Source organism: Oncorhynchus kisutch, linkage group LG14 (genome assembly GCF_002021735.2).
Source record: "Oncorhynchus kisutch isolate 150728-3 linkage group LG14, Okis_V2, whole genome shotgun sequence".
NCBI classification, from domain to species: Eukaryota; Metazoa; Chordata; class Actinopteri; order Salmoniformes; family Salmonidae; genus Oncorhynchus; species Oncorhynchus kisutch.
In genome coordinates this window covers 47,862,020-47,879,624 of record NC_034187.2, presented here as the reverse complement: position 1 = coordinate 47,879,624, position 17,605 = coordinate 47,862,020, and the positions used below count along the sequence as shown (strand labels likewise).

General features: G+C 48.4%; 1 pseudogene; it reads right to left on the bottom strand.

The window, feature by feature from the left end:
• Positions 1 to 151: 151 nt before the first annotated feature.
• On the bottom strand, positions 152 to 17,314 carry LOC116353455 (protein S100-A1-like; annotated as a pseudogene).
• Positions 17,315 to 17,605: the final 291 nt, after the last annotated feature.

Genomic DNA, 17,605 nt, shown 5'->3' with positions numbered 1-17,605 from the left:
GGGCTGTCTAATCGTTGTCGGTGATCAGGCCTACCCCTGTTGTGTTGGAGTCGTGTTTGGCCATGCAGTCATGGGTGAACAGGGAGTACAGGATTAGCCTACTAGTTCGTTTTTATTTTATTCATAAAACCTTTCATTCCATATAAATTCCTTAATCCACAAAACCTATTCACAAAGAAAACACAAACAAAGGAAAATGAAACAGCCATTTATTAATGTAGAATCTACAGTATATTATAATACTGTAAGCCTCTCAACTGCGGTTGATTTGGTCATTGATTTTCTTAATTTTAGGCTGAAAGGAAGCATGTCCTTTTGTGTTTTGTATTTTTAATTTATTTTCCTGGTTTTTGTGTTTTGGAATATCCGGTATCCCTGGGATATCATGCTGTCACAATATAAATTATGTAAGCACTTGTAGCCCAATTTTGATTCTGTAGAATCAATTGCGCATTGACTGGACAATCCAAATTACCATGGCAATTATGCATCACATTAGAAGTATTAATATGCAACATGCAGCAATCCAAGGTATTACTATCAACAGTGCTGCTGCGTTTATAGTACCCTATTCCCTGTGCATAACATTTGCAAAGGGAGATCTCATGGCTCACTGCCCTGTTTTCCCCATCTCTTAAACTAACCCTCAAAGCCTTTCAAATAATGTTGTTAAATAAAGCAAGGTACTGTACATAATGACTCAAACAAGCTCTAGGCCTAAACATAGGCAACAAAAATGTACATCCCACTCCTAGTTTGGATGTGCGTCCTGCGCATCAGACATGCTGGGCCAGCGCTAACCTACAGGCCGACTGTTTTTACAATAGATATGGGCCTATTAAAACATAGAATTTTAAAGAGAAAGCATGCTCCATGATCCGACAGGAAATAGGCCAATGGGAGTTTTTTTAATGCACTGGAGTTGAAAATACTACCAGTATATCCAGACACATTTTGATTAGCAAAATGGGGGAATTGCATTGCAATCATGCAGCACAATAGTAGGCCTAACTCTATTTCGATTGTAGAATGCGTTTTTTAATAGATATGGATAACATGGGTTCATGGTAGGCCTATCAAAACACACTCCACCAAGTCAGCGACACACGAGGGAGCAAGCGGCCATTTCGCACATCTTGCTGACTTAAGTAACGGTCATGAAAGCAAGTGCCATGATCCAAAGGGAAATATGGGATTTTTTTACATTCCTCCAGAGATGATAACATTGGTAGCCTATCCAGATATCAAACATCTGAACAGATACATATTTGATTTACAGGAGGGGAGAATTGCATTGAATCAAATTATTAATTTCAAATTATTTACCGCTCAGAAGGGCAGGGTGCACTAGTGTATTGTAATACACTGTACAAAGCATATGGAAGCATGCATTTTCCACTATAGAACACAGTTGCACATGCAAGGGATCCAATCAGGGTGATGTACTCCTTGAAGTCCACAGAACCGTCAGTGTTCTTTCTGGTCCAGCATTGTCATCATTCTGCTTATATCAATATAATATAGGAATACAAAACATTAGGATTGATGTATTTTGTTGTCATTCACACTTAATGATTGTCCCTCCACACAACATACAACCAAAACAGTCAAACACCCTTCTGCTCATGTCAAGAGAATGTGGGCATTGTCACGATCGTTGTAATGAGGAGACCAAGGCGCAGCGTGATATGCATACATTCTTCTTTTAATGAAGGAAGAACACTGAATAAACCAACAACACAAACGTGCCACTATACAAAACGAGTGCTGACAGGCACACATAGACAAGAACCAACAAAACCAAAAGACCCTAGACAAGCCAAACAAGCATACCCACCCTCGTCATACCCTGACCTAACCAAAATAATAACGAAAACAGAGATAACTTAAGGTCAGGGCGTGACAGGCATGGGATATAAGATCACAAGGAAGACACAATACATTAGGATTTCTGTATTTAACTGTTATTCGCACTGAATGGCTGAGACACCATGCAATATAGCAAGTCAGTCAAAGTTCAATAAACCTTTTTTATAGTGTATTTTTGATTAAAATCATGACACACTTAAAAGCTTTTACTGCAGTGGGCTAAAGCAGGATCATACAGAGTCTTTCTTGGTAGTCTTAAACAAATCTACCAAAGTATACACCTCACACACATGGTTATGGGCTTAAAAAAAAGAAGTCACCTGTACGATGTCAGATATAGAGTTGAAATGTATTATTTTGCATCCCAATATTACACTTTATATACCAAAACCGTTTGCTATAGAAACACTATATTTTTGTCGGTTTAAAAAAAGTAAAGTTTATTCATTAGGAAATTATGCAAAATATTAATAACATTGCACCCATGAAGCAACTAGCCATTTGACTGCGGGAAAGGGCTACATTGATGCTACAGAGCTTTTGTGTATAATTTCAGCCAGTAGTTTTGAAAATAGTGCTCACTAGACAAAATGGTCCCCAAAAATGTTGCACAATTGTGCGCTATGTCAAATCAAATCAAATTGTATTGGTCACATACACATTATTAGCAGATGTTACTGTGGGTGTAGTGAAATGCTTGTGTTCCTAGCTCCAAATGTGCAGTAGTATCTAACAATTTACAACAATACACACAAATCTAAAAGTAAAGGAATGGATTTAAGAAATATATAAATATTAGGACGATCAATGGCATTGACTAAAGTAGAATAGAATACAGTATTTACATATTGTCACGTCCTGGCCTTAGTATTGTGTGTTTTCTTTATTATTTTGGTCAGGCCAGGGTGTGACATGGGTGATTTATGTGTCTTGTCTTGTTTAGGGGTTTATTAGATTTATGGGGTTGTGTGTAGTATAGTAGTCTAGGAAAGTCTATGGTTGCCTGGAGTGGTTCTCAATCAGAGGCAGGTGTTTATCGTTGTCTCTGATTGGGAACCATATTTAGGCAGCCATATTCTTTGAGTGCTTTGTGGGTGATTGTTCCTGTCTCTGTGTTAGTTTGCACCAGATAGGCTCAGTCACTTTGGATTTTCTTTTTTCATTGTTTTGGAAGAGAAGAGAACGAGCGCCATTCTCCTTGCGGAGATGGTGCTAAATACATCAACACGGTCGGTCCCTGGGATTGGGCTGGCCAATACGATTCGTTTTGCTTGGAAGGAAAAGGAGTTGGAGCCTTTAGGACGGGAAACTTTTGGAAGGATAATATTGATGGGGATTCTAAAGCTGACGGTGAAGGACGTGTTTTGTTTCCAAGGCAACTCGTTGGAGGGAGCATACGACGTGGCACTATATACAGAGGAGAAACACGATGATATCCTGAGAAGGGCAAGAGCAGTGGGAGGCGAGAGGCCGATGAGCCACTATGAAATAACAAGCCTGGCGAAGAATAACTTTAGGGTTGTAACGGTCAACATTTACAACCCATACGTTAAGGATGAAGAGGTGAGGGCCTTTCTGGGGAGATACATGGATAACGTCTCCTCAGCAAGGCACCTCAAAGACTCCCTTGGGTTTTGGAATGGGAGGAGAGGCTTCCAGGCCCTCCTCAGAGAGGACCCAAAGGGACATGGTGGCTACCTCCATCCTCCTGCTATGTTCTCCCTAGGGGCTGACAGGGGGACGTTGTTTTATACACGTCAGCCCCCATTTTGCAGGCGCTGTATGGCCTACGGCCACATATTCGCCTCGTGCAGCACAAGAAAATGCAGATTTTGTGGATCTGAGGAACACGAGGCGAAGGATTGTGACAAGCCTAAGGCGTGCCACGGGTGTGGCTCGTCAGCACACCTGTGGCGGGGGTGCCCGGCTCGTCAGAGGTCATATGCGTCTGCGGCTGGGGGGGGAGCAGGAGCGGGGGATGGGGGAAGAAGAGGGGGGGAAGGAAGCAAGCCTCATGACCAGAGTACAGGTCCAGAGGGGAAGGCCGCAAGGAAGGAGGAGGAGCAAGAAGCGGCGGATGGAAGAGAGAAGGAAACGGAAGGCACGGGAGTAGGAGAACCAGGAAAAGCGGCGGAAGAAGGCAACCGAGTGGAGGAGCATGAGAGAGAAGAAAGCGAGGGAGGAGTGTTGGAGAAGGAGACGGTGGAAGAGCAAGTGGACTGGGGGGAAAGTGCCCTGGTGGAAGAGATGAGGGGTATGGTGGAGGAGCTGGTGGGGGGGGGGGGGTGGTATCTCTCCACTACCGCCATCACCAAAGAAGAGAATGAAGAGGAGGGTGCGATTGGCCGACAGTGAGAGGGAGGGGATGGCCAAGAGAGTGATGGGGGTGGGAGAAACCTCTGGGTTGCTGCTGGTTTCCCCAGGCCCTCAACTTCTGTTGGGTGGGGACACACCTAACAAGACTCAGGACTGGGTACAGGAGGAGGTGGGGAGTTTTTTGTTTGGGGACTCAGCCTCCCCGATTTTTTTTCCAATCCAGCTGCAGCACTGGGGAGGGGGAGGATTGTGGGGGTAGACCCAGGGTGCAGGGCACCCCGGAGCCAAACACTATTCCTGCATCCTGGGTTGGTGAGATGGAGGAAGTGGGGGGGATGTCGGGAGTACGGATGGTGTTTTCACCGGTAGATATGGAGCAGGGGAGCATCGGGTGAGTCTCCTGTTTTTGTTTTTTTCTGTCTGGGTTTAGAATTTGAGTGTATTACATGATTTTATTTGATTCTTTCATGGGGTCTAATTTTACTTTTGTTACTTTAAATGTAAGGGGTTTAAGGGATTTTGTTAAGAGGAGGGCGGTATTTAGTTATTTGGAGGGTGTGGGGTTTGATTTTTGTTTTTTACAGGAGGTTCACCTGAGGGATGGAGGGGATGTTAGTAGGTTTAAGAGGGAGTGGGACAAGGGGGAGTCGGTTTGGGGTATTGGGGGGGTGCACTCATCGGGGGTAGGGATTTTGTGTGGGCACAGGGAGGTAAAAGTGGAGGATTCTTTTGTGGTAATGCAGGGGAGGGTTATAGGGGTGGATGTCACGATAAGGGATTGTAAATTTAGATTAGTGGTGGTGTATGGGCCACAGGTGGTGGCAGACAGGAGGGAGATGGTGGACTGTCTGACGCCCCTGTGTGTCACAAATAGGAAATTAGTGATAGGGGGGGATTTTAATACAGATTTAGGAATAGGGGGGGATAGCAGTGCAGGCGCCATTACCAGGCTAATGGCTTGCCATGGTCTGGTTGATGGTGGTCTGCACACTACTCCGAAAATGGCCGGTCCTACAGGGGGGTTGAGCGGAGGCTCGACTATATTTTTGTACCCAGGTCTTTGGGTAAGTTGTCTGGGCGGCTGTTGCCTGTTTTCTTTTCGGATCACGACGGGGTGCTCCTGCAGGTGGGGTCTCCAGTCTGCCTCTTTGGTAGGGGGTACTGGAAGTTAGATCGGGATGTGCTGGAGGAGCAGGCTTTTGTTGACAGGTTTTATGATTTCTTTTGGAGGCTTGAAGGCCTCCGGTCCATGTGCGAGGGGGTGTTAGAGTGGTGGGAATTAGTTAAGGTGAGGATTAGGGCTTTTATAATAGGGTATTGCAAGAGGAAAAAAAGGGAGGAGAGGAGGGAGGTGGATCGTATCCAAAGGTTAATTGAACTCGAGTATGAGGCAGGCAACCTCGGCGGGTCGTTTGACTGGGAGAGATCCGCTACCCTAAAGGCGCAGCTCAGGGAGTTGCAGGAGCGGAAGGCTCGAGCTTTCCTGGAGCGTGCGCATAGTGGCTTTCTAGAACACAATGAGACTTGTTCCGCTATGTTCTTTAAGTCGGTTAGGGCCAGACAGAGTAGGAAGGTAATGCATGGCATTAGGGAAGAAAATGGTAGTATAGTTAGAGAACCAGAGGATATGGTCAGGGTGACAACTGATCATTTCCAAGGTTTATTTAAGGAAAGGGAAATAGATGTAGAGCAGGGAAATGTGTTTTTAGAACACTTGTCCAGGCGGTTGCCGGAGGACATTAGAGAAGTGATGGAGGCCCAGATTTCACTAGAAGAGGTTGAGAGCGCTCTTAGGAGGATGGGAAAAGGGAAGGTGCCTGGGATGGATGGGCTGCCGGCTGAGTTTTATCTCAAGTTTTGGGGTATACTTGGACCAGTGGTCCTCGAAGTCTTGAAGGCCATCCTTGAGACGGGGGTCCCGGGGGGATCAATGGCTGTTGGTGTGCTGTCACTTTTATATAAGAAGGGGGAAGTAACAGACCTTGGCAACTGGCGGCCATTGACCATGCTGTGCGTAGATTACAAGCTACTTGCAAAGGTTTTAGCAGACCGGTTGCGCACAGCCCTTCCCTACGTCGTTCACGAGGATCAGACGTGCGGGGTAGAGCGCCGCTCTATTAGATGGAACCTACAGTTAATCAGGGACTCCATCGCTTGGGTTGAAGATAGAGGACTGCCTTTAATGGTAGCAGCGCTAGATCAGGCGAAAGCCTTTGATCGCGTGAATAGATCCTTTTTATTCAGAGTGTTAGGTCGATTAGGATTTGGGGAGAAGTTCATAGGATGGATTCGTACATTATATGTCGGAGCGGGGTGCCGAGTTAGTGTAAATAGTCACTTGGGTGACGTTTTTGACCTCTCGTCTGGGGTCAGGCAGGGGTGCCCACTCTCGGCTCTCCTCTTCGTTCTGTACATGGAGCCTCTGGGGGCTGCCATTAGGGCAGACACAGGGGTGGAAGGCTTGTTGATCCCTGGAGGTGGTGGGCTGCGTGTTAAGATGACGCAGTACGCCGACGACACTTCCTTGCTGCTGTGCAAGGACTCGTGCCTGACAAGGTCCCTTGCCATCTTTGGGGATTTCACCCGAGCGTCGGGAGCGGTTCTGAACCATGCAAAGTCTTCCGTCAAGTTTTTCGGTAGATGGCGCGGTAGAACGGATGTGCCCGGGGGGTTATCTCTCTGTGAGGGGGCCCTGAGGATTCTCGGGGTCCATTTTGAGACCTCCGGCTCAGCGACGCTGAACTGGAACATGCGTATCGCAGTGGTACAGAGGAAGCTAGCAATGTGGAAGGCTAGGTATTTGTCTTTTATGGGCAAAGTCCTGGTCCTAAAGGTGGATGTGTTGCCGTCTCTTTTGTATTTGGCGTACATCTACCCATTGCCGGCTTGTCTGAGGAGGCCTCTAGTGAGGCTTGTGTTTCAGTTCATGTGGAGTGGCAGGTGCGAGTGGGTCGCCAGGGCGCGCATGATCTGTCCCATCGGGGAGGGAGGTAGGGGGGTACCACATTTCCCCCTCAAGCTGGACACAATTTTTGTTTCTTTCTTGTTAACGGAGCTTGCTCATCCAGTGATACACCCATCCGGTTACCTCCTGCGGGTGTTCTTCTCATATCAGGCGAGAAGCATAATGGTGTGGTCTAACACGGGTCCTCGGGCAGAACAGCTGCCGTGGCACTTTGGTCATGCGGCCAAGTGGCTGCGTGCGCACCCTGAGGTTGAAGTTGCCCGAGTAGGTTTAGATCACAGGCACCTGTACGAGGAGGCCAGAAAGGCAGGGAGTCCGGTGCCTGTAGTGGGCATCTCGGAAGTGGTCTGGGAGGGAGTGCAGACGCGGGGTCTGGACAACAGGCTCAAGGACCTGAATTGGTTGAGCCTCCATAGGTGCTTGCCGGTACGTTCCATCATGTACCGGTATAGTTTGGTGCAATCCCCCACCTGTCCAAGATCCTCTTGTGGCAGGGAGGAGACTGTGCGCCATGTCTTTTGGGACTGTGCCTTTGCCGGAGTAGTATGGTCTAGGGCACGGGTGTTGTTAGGTTTGGTAAGGGGGGATTTTGTATTGACGTGGGCCAGGTTAGAGAGAGGTGTAGGGAGAGCGAGAGGGACGGATAGGGACAGGTTTCTGCTCTGGCTTCTCATGAGTCTCTTTAAACGGGGGCTGTGGGAAGCCAGGCAGAACATGGAAGACAGGGAGAGATTGGGGGGTGGAAGGGATAGTGAGGAGGGTGGAAGGAGATTTGAGGGGGAGGATGAAGAGGGAGGAGAGGAAGTGGGGGCAGCATGCTGCTCGGGAGAGGTGGAAGGGGGGTTTAGGGCTGGGTGTCATTTAGATTTGTAAGGGGATAGATTAGGGATGGGGAGATAGGGAAAGGTATTTTGTAGGGTGACGGGAGGGAAGATGCTCCCCTGAGGTTTTGTTTGGGGTTTATGTTTAGTTAAATTAGTTAAACTAAAATACCATTATTTGAGTATGTATGAAAATTATGAGTTGTAAAGAATGAATGGTATTGAAGATAATAAATTATTTTTTATTTAAAAAAAAAGATAGGCTCAGTCACTTTGGTTTTTATTTTTTCCTTGTTTTGGAAGAGAAGAGAACGAGCACCATTCTCCTTGCGAAGATGGTGCTAAATACATCAACACGGTCGGTCCCTGGGATTGGGCTGGCCAACACGATTCGGTTTGCTTGGAAGGAAAAGGAGTTGGAGCCTTTAGGACGGGAAACTTTTGGAAGGATAATATTGATGGGGATTCTAAAGCTGACGGTGAAGGACGTGTTTTGTTTCCAAGGCAACTCGTTGGACGGAGCATACGACGTGGCACTATATACAGAGGAGAAACACGATGATACCCTGAGAAGGGCAAGAGCAGTGGGAGGTGAGAGGCCGATGAGCCACTATGAAATAACAAGCCTGGCGAAGAATAACTTTAGGGTTGTAACTGTCAACATTTACAACCCATACGTTAAGGATGAAGAGGTGAGGGCCTTTCTGGGGAGATACATAGATAACGTCTCCTCAGCAAGGCACCTCAAAGACTCCCTTGGGTTTTGGAATGGGAGGAGAGGCTTCCAGGCCCTCCTCAGAGAGGACCCAAAGGGACATGGTGGCTACCTCCATCCTCCTGCTATGTTATCCCTAGGGGCTGACAGGGGGACGTTGTTTTATGCACGTCAGCCCCCATTCTGCAGGCGCTGTATGGCCTACGGCCACATATTCGCCTCGTGCAGCACAAGAAAATGCAGATTTTGTGGATCTGAGGAACACGAGGCGAGGGATTGTGACAAGCCTAAGGCGTGCCACGGGTGTGGCTCGTCAGCACACCTGTGGCGGGGGTGCCCGGCTCGTCAGAGGTCATATGCGTCTGCGGCTGGGGGGGGAGCAGGAGCGGGGGATGGGGGAAGAAGAGGAGGGGAAGGAAGCAAGCCTCATGACCAGAGTACAGGTCCAGAGGGGAAGGCCGCAAGGAAGGAGGAGGAGCAAGAAGCGGCGGATGGAAGAGAGAAGGAAACGGAAGGCACGGGAGTAGGAGAACCAGGAAAAGCGGCGGAAGAAGGCAACCGAGTGGAGGAGCATGAGAGAGAAGAAAGCGAGGGAGGAGTGTTGGAGATGGAGACGGTGGAAGAGCAAGTGGAGTGGGGGGAAAGTGCCCTGGTGGAAAAGATGAGGGGTATGGTGGAGGAGCTGGCGGGGGGGAGGGTGGTATCTCTCCACTGCCGCCATCCCCAAAGAATTGGCCGACAGTGAGAGGGAGGGGATGGCCAAGAGAGTGATGGGGGTGGGAGAAACCTCTGGGTTGCTGCTGGTTTCCCCAGGCCCTCAACTTCTGTTGGGTGGGGACACACCTAACAAGACTCAGGACTGGGTACAGGAGGAGGTGGGGAGTTTTTTGTTTGGGGACTCAGCCTCCCCGATTTTTTTCCAATCCAGCTGCAGCACTGGGGAGGGGGAGGATTGTGGGGGTAGACCCAGGGTGCAGGGCACCCCGGAGCCAAACACTATTCCTGCATCCTGGGTTGGTGAGATGGAGGAAGAGGGGGGTGATGTCGGGAGTACGGATGGTGTTTTCACCGGTAGATATGGAGCAGGGGAGCATCGGGTGAGTCTCCTGTTTTTTTCTTTTTCTGTCTGGGTTTAGAATTTGAGTGTATTACATGTTTTTATTTTTATTATTTCATGGGGTCTAATTTTACTTTTGTTAGTTTAAATGTAAGGGGTTTAAGGGATTTTGTTAAGAGGAGGGCGGTTTTTAGTTATTTGGAGGGTGTGGGGTTTGATTTTAGTTTTTTACAGGAGGTTCACCTGAGGGATGGAGGGGATGTTAGTAGGTTTAAGAGGGAGTGGGACAAGGGGGAGTCGGTTTGGGGTATTGGGGGGGTGCACTCATCGGGGGTAGGGATTTTGTGTGGGCACAGGGAGGTAAAAGTGGAGGATTCTTTTGTGGTAATGCAGGGGAGGGTTATAGGGATGGATGTCACGATAAGGGATTGTAAATTTAGATTAGTGGTGGTGTATGGGCCACAGGTGGTGGCAGACAGGAGGGAGATGGTGGACTGTCTGACGCCCCCGTGTGTCACAAATAGGAAATTAGTGATAGGGGGGGATTTTAATACAGATTTAGGAATAGGGGGGATAGCAGTGCAGGCGCCATTGCCGGGCTAATGGCTTGCCATGGTCTGGTAGATGGTGGTCTGCACACTACTCCGAAAATGGCCGGTCCTACATGGCGCAACTCCAGGGGGGTTGAGCGGAGGCTCGGCTATATTTTTGTACCCAGGTCTTTGGGTAAGTTGTCTGGGCGGCTGTTGCCTGTTTTCTTTTCGGATCACGACGGGGTGCTCCTGCAGGTGGGGTCGCCAGTCTGCTTCTTTGGTAGGGGGTACTGGAAGTTAGATCGGGATGTGCTGGAGGAGCAGGCTTTTGTTGACGGGTTTTATGGTTTCTTTTGGAGGCTTGAAGGCCTCCGGTCCATGTGCGGGGGGGTGTTAGAGTGGTGTGAATTAGTTAAGGTGAGGATTAGGGCTTTTAAAATAGGGTATTGCAAGAGGAAAAAAAGGGAGGAGAGGAGGGAGGTGGATCGTATCCAAAGTTTAATTGATCTCGAATACGAGGCAGGCAACCTCGGCAGGTCTTTTGACTGGGAGAGATCCGCAACCCTAAAGGCGCAGCTCAGGGAGTTGCAGGAGCAGAAGGCTCGAGCTTTCCTGGAACGTGCGCATAGTGGCTTTCTAGAACATAATGAGACTTGTTCTGCTTTGTTCTTTAAGTCAGTTAGGGCCAGACAGAGTAGGAAGGTAATGCATGGCGTTAGGGAAGAAAATGGTAGTATAGTTAGAGAACCAGAGGATATGGTCAGGGTGACAACTGATCATTTCCAAGGTTTATTTAAGGAAAGGGAAATAGATGTAGAGCAGGGAAATGTATTTCTAGAACACTTGTCCAGGCGGTTGCCGGAGGACATTAGAGAAGTGATGGAGGCCCAGATTTCACTAGAAGAGGTTGAGAGCGCTCTTAGGAGGATGGGAAAAGGGAAGGTGCCTGGAATGGATGGGCTGCCGGCTGAGTTTTATACCCCAAGTTTTGGGGTATACTTGGACCAGTGGTCCTCGAAGTATTGAAGGCCATCCTTGAGACGGGGGTCCCGGGGGGATCAATGGCTGTTGGTGTGCTGTCACTTTTATATAAGAAGGGGGAAGTAACAGACCGTGGCAACTGGCGGCCGTTGACCATGCTGTGTGTAGATTACAAGCTACTTGCAAAGGTTTTAGCAGACCGGTTGCGCACAGCCCTTCCCTACGTCGTCCATGAGGATCAGACGTGCGGAGTAGAGGGCCGCTCTATTAGATGGAACCTACAGTTAATCAGGGACTCCATCGCTTGGGTTGAAGATAGAGGACTGCCTTTAATGGTAGCAGCGCTAGATCAGGCGAAAGCCTTTGATCGCGTGAATAGATTATTTTTATTCAGAGTGTTAGGTCGATTAGGATTTGGGGAGAAGTTCATAGGATGGATTCGTACATTATTTTTTTTCAGAGCGGGATGCGAGTTAGTGTAAATAGTCACTTGGGTGACGTTTTTGACCTCTCGTCTGGGGTCAGGCAGGGGTGCCCACTCTCGGCTCTCCTCTTCGTTCTGTACATGGAGCCTCTGGGGCCTGCCATTAGGGCAGACACAGGGGTGGAAGGCTTGTTGATCCCTGGAAGTGGTGGGCTGCGTGTTAAGATGACGCAGTACACCGACGACACTTCCTTGCTGCTCTGCAAGGGCTCGTGCCTGACAAAGTCCCTTGCCATCTTTGGGGATTTCACCCGAGCGTCGGGAGCAGTTCTGAACCATGCAAAGTCTTCCGTCAAGTTTTTCGGAAGATGGCGCGGTAGAACGGATGTGCCCGGGGGGTTATCTCTCTGTGAGGGGGCCCTGAGGATTCTCGGGGTCCATTTTGAGACCTCCGGCTCAGCGACGCTAAACTGGAACATGCGTATCGCAGTGGTACAGAGGAAGCTAGCAATGTGGAAGGCTAGGTATTTGTCTTTTATGGGCAAAGTCCTGGTCCTAAAGGTGGATGTGTTGCCGTCTCTTTTGTATTTGGAGTACATCTACCCATTGCCGGCTTGTCTGAGGAGGCCTCTAGTGAGGCTTGTGTTTCAGTTCATGTGGAGTGGCAGGTGCGAGTGGGTCGCCAGGGCACGCATGATCTGTCCCATTGGGGAGGGAGGTAGGGGGGTACCACATTTCCCCCTCAAGCTGGACACAATTTTTGTTTCTTTCTTGTTAACGGAGCTTGCTCATCCAGTGATACACCCGTCCGGTTACCTCCTGCGGGTGTTCTTCTCGTATCAGGCGAGAAGCGTAATGGTGTGGTCTAACACGGGTCCTCGGGCGGAACAGCTACCGTGGCACTTTGGTCATGCGGCCAAGTGGCTGCGTGCGCACCCTGAGGTTGAAGTTGCCCGAGTAGGTTTAGATCACAGGCACCTGTACGAGGAGGTCAGAAAGGCAGGGAGTCCGGCGCCTGTAGTGGGCATCTCGGAAGTGGTCTGGGAGGGAGTGCAGGCGTGGGGTCTGGACAACAGGCTCAAGGACCTCAATTGGTTGAGCCTCCATAATTGCATCATGTTCCATCATGTACCGGTATAGTTTGGTGCAATCCCCCACCTGTCCAAGATCCTCTTGTGGCAGGGAGGAGACTGTGCGCCATGTCTATTGGGACTGTGCCTTTGCCGGAGTAGTATGGGCTAGGGCACGGGTGTTGTTAGGTTTGGTAAGGGGGGATTTTGTATTGACGTGGGCCAGGTTAGAGAGAGGTGTAGGGAGAGCGAGAGGGACGGATAGGGACAGGTTTCTGCTCTGGCTTCTCATGAGTCTATTTAAACGGGGGCTGTGGGAAGCCAGGCAGAACATGGTGAAGACAGGGAGAGATTGGGGGGTGGAAGGGATAGTGAGGAGGGTGGAAGGAGATTTGAGGGGGAGGATGAAGAGGGAGGAGAGGAAGTGGGGGCAGCATGCTGCTCGGGAGAGGTGGAAGGGGGGTTTAGGGCTGGGTGTCATTTAGATTTGTAAGGGGATGGATTAAGGACGGGGAGATAGGGAAAGGTAGTTTGTAGGGTGACGGGGAGGGAAGATGCTCCCCTGAGGTTTTGTTTGGGGTTTATGTTTAGATAAATTAGTTAAATTAAAATACCATTATTTGAGTATGTATGAAAATTATGAGTTGTAAAGAATGAATGGTATTGAAGATACCAGTTTTTCATGGTTCTTGTTTTTGTATATTGTTTGTAGTTTCAGCTTTCATTAAAGATGTTTATGAATAACCATGCTGCATTTTGGTCCTCCTCTCTTTCGACAGAAGAAAGCCATAACACATATGAGATGAGTAAAGCAATATGTACACATTATTAAAGTGACTAGTGTTCCATTATTAAAGTGGCCAGTGATTCCATGTCTATGTATATTAGGGCAGCAGCCTCTAAGGTGCAGGGTTGAGTAACTGGGTGGTGGCCGGCTAGTGACGGCTATTTAACAGTCTGATGGCCTTGAGATAGAAGCTGTTTTTCAGTCTCTCGGTCCCAGCTTTGGTGCACCTATACTGACCTCGCCTTCTGGATGATGGTGACCATTCCGTGGTTCGGGTGGTTGATGATCTTTTTGGCCTCCCTGTGACATCAGGTGCTGTCCTGGAAGGCAGGCAGTGTGCCCCCGGTGATGTGTTGGGCAGACCGTACCAACCTCTGGAGAGCCCTGCAGTTGTGGGCGGTGCAGTCGCCGTACCAGGCAGTGATACAGCCCGACATGATGCTCTCAATTGTGCATCTCCAAAAGTTTGTGAGGGTCTCAGAGACCAAGACAAATTTCTTCAGCCTCCTGAGGACGAAGAGGCCCTGTTGAGCCGCCTTCGCCATGATCAGCTCCTTCATTTTGTTGACGTTGAGGGAGAGGTTATTTTCCTGGCACCATTCCACCAGGGCCCTCACCTCCTCCCTGGAGGCTGTCTCGTCATTGTTGGTAATCAGGCCTATTACTGTTGTGTCGTCTGCAAACTTGATGATTGAGCTGGAGGCGTGCGTTGCCACGCTTTCATGGGTGTACAGGGAGTACAGGATTGGGCTGAGCATGCACCCTTGTGTGGCCCCTGTGTTGAGGACCAGCAAAGTGGAGATGTTCTCTCCTACCTTCACCACCTGGTGGCGGCCTGTCAGTAAGTCCAGGACCCAGTTGCACAGGTTGGGGTTCAGACTCAGGGCCCCGAGCTTAATGATGAGCTTGGAGTGTACTATGGTGTTGAATGCTGAGCTATAGCCAATGAACAACATTCTTATATAAGTATTCCTTGTGTCTAGATGTAATAGGGTAGTGTACAGTGCGATGGCGATTTCATCGTCTGTGGCTTTATTGGGGCGGTAAGCAAATTGAAGTGGGTCTAGGGTGTCAGATAAGGTTGGGGCGGCAGGTAGGCTAGTGGTTAGAGCGTTTGGCCAGTAACCAAAAAGTTACTGGATCAAATCCCTGAGCTGACAAGGTTAAAATATGTTGTTCTGCCCCTGAGCAAGGCAGTTAACCCACTGTTGCCTGTGTGCAGTGGATGTTGATTATGGCAGGCCCCTGCACCTCTGATTCTGAGCGGTTGGGTTAAATGTGGAAGACACATTTCAGTTGAACAAATGACTCCCCTGTTCCCTAAAGGTAGAGGTGATATGATCCTTAACTAACCTCTCAAAGCACTTCATGATGACAGAAGCTAAGGGTCGATAGTCATTTAGTTCAGTTACCTTTTGCTTTCTTGGGTACAGAAACAATGATGGACATCTTGAAGCAAGTTGGGAGAGCAGACTGGGATAGGAAAATAATATATCCGTAAACACTCCAGCCATCTGGTCTGTGTATGCTCTGAGACCGCCATTATGGATGCCGTTTGGGCCGGCAAGCCTTGCGAGGGTTAACACGCTTAAATGTCTTACTCACATCGGCCACAGAGAAGGAGAGCCCACAGCCCTTGGGTGCGGGCTGCGTTGGTGGCACTGTGTTATCCTCAAAGAAGGCAAAAGTGTTTAGCTTGTCCAGGAGCAAGAAGTTGGTGTCCACGACGCGGCTGGTTTTCCCTTTGTAATCCGTGATTGTCTGTAGACCCTGCCACAAACTCAGCAAAAAAATAAACGTCCTCTCACTGTCAACTGTGTTTATTTTCAGCAAACTTAATGTGTAAATATTTGTATGAACATAACAAGATTCAACAATTGACACAAACTGAACAAGTTCCACAGACATGTAACTAACAGAAATGAAATAATGTGTCCCTGAACAAATGGGGATCAAAATCAAAAGTAACAGTCAGTATCCGGTGTGGCCACCAGCTGCATTAAGTACTACAGTGCATCTCTTCCTCATGGACTGCACCAGATTTGCCAGTTCTTGCTGTGAGATGTTACCCCACTCTCCCAACAAAGGCACCTGCAAGTTCCCGGACATTTCTGGGGGGAATGGCCCTTGCCCTCACCCTCCAATCCAACAGGTCCCAGACGTGCTAAATGGGCTCTTCGCTGGCCATGGCAGAACACTGACATTCCTGTCTTGCAGGAAATCATGGACAGAACGAGCAGTATGGCTGGTGGCATTGTCATGCTGGAGGGTCATGACAGGATAAGCCTGCAGGAAGGGTACAACATGAGGGAGGAGGATGTCTTCCCTGTAACGCACAGCGTTGAGAATGCCTGCAATGACAAGCTCAGTCCGATGATGCTGTGACACACTGCCCCAGACCATGACGGACCCTCCACCTCCAAATCGATCCTGCTCCAGAGTACAGGCCTCGGTGTAATGCTCATTCCTTCGACGATAAACTTGAATCCGACCATCACCCCTGTTGAGACATAACAGCAATACACCAGTGAATAGCACTTTTTGCCAGTCTTGTCTGGTCCAGCGACGGGGGGTTTGTGCACATAGGCGATGTTGTAGCCGGTGATGTCTGATGAGGATCTGCCTTACAACAACAGGCCTACAAGCCCTCAGTCCAGCCTCATGGCCACATCTGCAGTCCTCATGCCTCCTTGCAGCACGACTAAGGCACATTTACGCAGATGAGCAGGGATCCCGGGCATCTTTCTTTTGGTGTTTTTCAGAGTCAGTCTTTAGTGTCCTAAGTTTTCATAGCTGTTACCTTAATTGCCTACTGTCTGCAAGCTGTTAGTGTCTCAAGGACCGTCCCACAGGTGCATGTTCATTAATTGTTTATGGTTCATTGAACAAGCATGGGAAACGGTGTTTAAACCTTTTACAATGAAGATCTGTGAAGTTATTTGGATTTTTATTAATTATCTTTGAAAGACAGGGTCCTGAAAATGGACGTTTCTTTTTTTGCTGGCGTTTACGTCTCGTGTCTGAGCCATTGAATTGCGACTCCACTTTGTCTCTGTACTGACATTTTGCCCTTTTGATTGCTTACGGAGACAACAACAACACTGTTTGTGTTCAACCATATTTCCAGTCAACTTGCCATGGTTAGATGCAGTGGTTCGCACTTTCAGTTTTGTGTGAATGCTGCCATCTATCCACAGTTTCTGGTTTGGGTAGTTTTTAATAGTCACAGTGGGATCAACATCTCCTATACACTTCCTGATGAACTCAGTTGCCGTGTCCGTTTATATCTCATTGTAGCAGTGGTCGATTGTTTTACCAGAGCAAGTAGTACAGTCAATGTGTTGATAGAACTTCGGTAGCGTTTTGCTCAAATATCATCCATATGATATCCTACATCCAGCCCAAAAAATTGTATGATATGATATGTACTTAAGCTCCCGGGCTACATCTTTAACAATAAAAGTTAGCGTTAGAAAAGCATTTTCTATCTCATAAAAGGGCGGACTTTTAAAAAAAGCATACTCAATGGGTACACTTCATTGAAAGTGCTTTTTAGTCCAGGACTATAGGCTTAATCTGTGTCCAGGAAACTGTCCCGATGTGTTGCAATGACTCACCCCAGCGATGTTGTGCAGCTCTGCCTTGATGAGGTTGGTTAGCTCTTTTTTGTTGAGGGTCTTAGCATCTCCACTACCAGCGTGCTTGTCGAATGTCATGATGAGAGCTCCCAGAGAGGCTTCCAGAGGTGTGGGCTGTGCCATGGTTTCTGAGGGTGATGGTGATCCGGGGGTAGAAACTATTATAAGTACTAGGCAAGTAGCTTACATGTGGAATGCCTTATGTTCTACATAGGAATGAAGAGGACTAAGTAAGTAAGTATGAAGTTGGTGAAAAGCAACTGCAACTGCAGTCGACTGCAGTCGAAACTTTATGACCTTTGATCACATGGTTTTTGTAGTGTTCATGCAGTCGCAAATTGGAAAATTTCCATCCCACACTTTGGAAGGTGCCACTCGAACGCGCCCAAAGACTCCCTTTTAATTCCTATTAATATAGCCTAAAGTGTA